This window comes from Cucurbita moschata, unplaced genomic scaffold (genome assembly GCF_002738365.1).
Source record: "Cucurbita moschata cultivar Rifu unplaced genomic scaffold, Cmos_1.0 Cmo_Scf00044, whole genome shotgun sequence".
In the NCBI taxonomy this organism is placed as follows: domain Eukaryota; kingdom Viridiplantae; phylum Streptophyta; class Magnoliopsida; order Cucurbitales; family Cucurbitaceae; genus Cucurbita; species Cucurbita moschata.
In genome coordinates, this window is record NW_019268560.1 from 1,095,565 (window position 1) to 1,099,331 (window position 3,767).

Consider the following 3,767-nt stretch of genomic DNA (forward strand, 5'->3'; position numbering starts at 1 on the left):
GGCTCCCTTTGGAGTTGGTATGTTCATATTGGAAATTTCTGGTTTTTTTTTTTTTTTTTTTTTTTTTTTTTTTTTTTTTTTTTTTTTTTTTTTTTTTTTTTTTTTTTTTTTTTTTTTTTTTTTTTTTTTTTTTTTTTTTTTACGTATAAAAACAACCATTAAAATATAATTTTATCGTCTCATACAATAATATTAGTTTTTCACTAAAATATTTTCGTATACTGATATATAAATTAAAGTGCGATAAAAATATAAGATGACCCGAACTTTATCACGTAGTATGGTTGCTTCGACGATAGATATCAAAAGTCATCCATATAAACCTATAGCTACCATGAAGTTTACCATCTTGGTATTACCCTGTATATTTTTCTTTACATTCTCATGTTGTTCTTCGTTTTCTTCATGGGGATCGAGTGTGTGAGTTGTATAATCCTAATGGTTATAGTTTAATTTTACACTCGAAAGAGGCCGTTTAGACTAAAACTTAAATGCATGATTGATGTAGTTTTATGCTCGAGAGATTTAGGACCACTTTAAAATGGGTTAAATTTCAGGTTTGTTTTGGTGTCTAATTCAACGCATCATGCCTAGATTCAGACCGAGATTTGAAATTTGAATTCAGCTTCTAATAACCTCGAAATCCCCTGTATACCCTATACGACACAATTGTCGTTATCTATTTGACTTGTCTTATAGTGCTTCTAAGAGTGAAGGTTATCCCCTAGGAAGGTGCATATTGTTGACTTTCTTAACTATTTTCTCATCGAGATTACTCTCATTTAAATGTGATCTCGAAATATTTATGTATCTCTCGTTTAGTTCGGCATCACATGTCCATTAGCTTTTGACTTGGTTCGTCCAGGATTTGGAATCCAAATTCTGCACATGGTGACACCTCTAACTGTAATGACCCGATATTGTCCTCTTTGGGCTTTCCCTTTCGGGCTTCCCCTCAAGGCTTTAAAACACGTCTACTAGGGGAAGGTTTCCACACCCTTATAAATGGTGGTTTGTTCTCCTCCCCAACCAATGTGGGACATCACACTAACTATGTTATTTACTTATCTTGATGTGTTTCTAAGAGTGAGAACTATCTTCACAAACCAACACGGGCCCTTCAAACATGCTTTGTCCTCACTCAAAAGAGATGTTACCTTGTTATTAGAAACTCAATCGTGTAAAGAACTATTTCACAGACCATAATTTCCTTCAAGTATGCATGTATTTATACTCTAATTTGAGCTGCTCTAGTGCTCCACCTTGAATTGGTCGAATCATGATAAAGGAGGTTCAGTGGTCGTATAATTCCTAACCAGAAAGTCGTGATGGTTGTGCATCCATGAATATGTTTTGAGAAATTACAAGACCTTTTTGTATTAGTTTTGTGATCTAAAACTTTTGGCAACTACACATCTGTGCGCGTGAGTTGTTGATAAGATAAGGAAACTGTAACGACCCTAAATTTCCACATATCCAGAGTCGCCACTAACGTCTCATGCTCATCTCTAATGCAGAATAAAAATCTAAGCATGCTCATTTTTAATAGCGGAAAAATTTAAAACTTCAGAATACATTAAAACTTTGGAAAACACTGCCGAACTTACGTGTTTCAAACATTGAGCTAGAGTTCCAAAAAGAAAAGAAAATAAAATAAAACGACTACAAATTAATTAATATAAATGAATGAATTGCAAACGCCCTATTCTAACTAAGACTAGGAATTAAATATGCATCTATCCTATGCACGCGCCACAGTCTCTGATCACGATGCCACCGTCAACCGTACATGGGCGCCTTGCCTTTACCTGAAAAAACAATATGGCACACGGCCTGAGAAATACTCAGTAAGTGACCCCACTATAGGGACCATGCTAATGCAAACACATGCAATCATGAATAGGGACCTATCTCTAATCATCTTAGGGGTGGCCTCCAGTCTCGGAAAAATTGGATGTGTAGTACTTCCCTACACACGACTCACACGTGTGAGTGTGAGTCCCCAGGGCGCTCGCACACCCTCTGGACCCTCTGGTCAAGCTAATCTGTAGCAACGTCCGGAGGTCAGCGGAACCCCATAGTGTCATGCGCCTCATGAACACCCTCATCTGTGTGCTTTCGCACCTGTGCGCTTTCGCGCTCATCATAAGGTGCGCGTCCGCACTCATCATCTCTAGGGGAAGTAGCCCTATGCTTATGAACATACAAAATGCATGAGGTCCCTCTAAATCCATCGTAATGTCTCTTCTGACACAACCCTCTAGTCTCATCTCTTTGTTACTCTAGGTAACGCATACTCGTGGATATTTATATTAATATCATCTTCATGCTCTTAGGGTTGTGTCCTACGTCGATCTAACGACATGATGCAATATGGCACTCATCATCATCTAGCATGCTCAATATGGAAAACATCATCATATTAAGGTAAAAATCATGCAATCATCATGCTCATCATAATGCCACAACGTGCGTCAAACATATCAAGCGTCACTCAACAAATTATGTATATACCGCGCATATCATCAAGCATCATAATCCACACATCATCATAACGCATAGAATTATTTAGCCTATTCTATAGTAAGGCCACTTACTTGGTTGGCCTTGGCCGAAGTACTCCCTAAATCGCTAAACGTAAGCTCCCGTTCCGTGAGAGCCGCTCCCTACGTCCTCGGGGTTTGTTTCCTATCACACCGTCCACCACTTTCCGTTAGTATTTCACAATTAATTTACCTATAATTTAATAAATGTGAAATACGGCTCTGAAACGGCCTCGGATACCTTAATCGGGGCCGAAAACAGATTCGGGAGGGTCGGAACAGTGAAAACCGGGCTGAAAACAGGTAAGTCGAGCCGAACAGCCGCCGGAGGGTCGCCGGAGGGAGCCCGAGCCGTTTGCGCCGAGCCGAGCCGAGGGACTGCCTGCGCCGTTGAGTGACACGTGGCAGTAGCAGAGAAAGCCACGTCGGGCGGCAGTGTCGGGTCGAAGCGCGGGTCGCAGCCCGGTTCGGGTCGTGGGCTGTGGAGGGCTACTGGGCCAAGACTAATCATTGGGCCTCGGCTTACTGGGCTGGGCCGCAGGAGTTTGGTTTGCAGGCCGGCTCAATTGGACCGTGGGTCTGGTCTGGGTTGGTTCAACTGAACCGTAGCTTCTGGGCCGGTTTGAGGTTTGGGCCGCTGAAGTTGGGCTGGGCCGAAGGTAGAGGCCAAGGGAGGAACGGGCTGGCTCTCCCGGGTTCTGGGTTCGGGTTGACCCGGATCCGTGGATCTCGTCTTCCTTACCCGACTTCGGCCGATTTTCCGGCGAGCTTTCTCTCTCTTTCCCGCGGCGTTTCCGTTGCCGATTTCGGTCCTCTTCCTTCCCTTTTCCTCTTTGTTTGTCGTCCTTCTTTCTTTTCTGGGAGTTTTGCGGCCTAAAAGCTCCTAAAAGCCATGGATCTAAGAATCGATTAAGAAACCTAATCTCTCCGACCTCGGTTACCGACGACGACGCTTAGGAAATAACACAAAACGCACCCCGAGTTATTGTGCTTTCGTTAGGGATCCCTCTTATGGTGGTAACAGGCCGTTTGGTGTTACTTTGAGGGTGGTTTGAGGGCTCGTCGGAGAAACTGGACACTCGCCAACGTTTGTCCGAAATCTCTCTCTCTCTCTCCAAATTCTCTCTTTTCTCCCTTTGCAGGTCTCTGAAACTTTGCAGGGTGTCGTGGGTTGAGGGTGGGCGTGCTGTGGCCGTGGTTTCGCGTGGGTTCCGCGAAACTCGG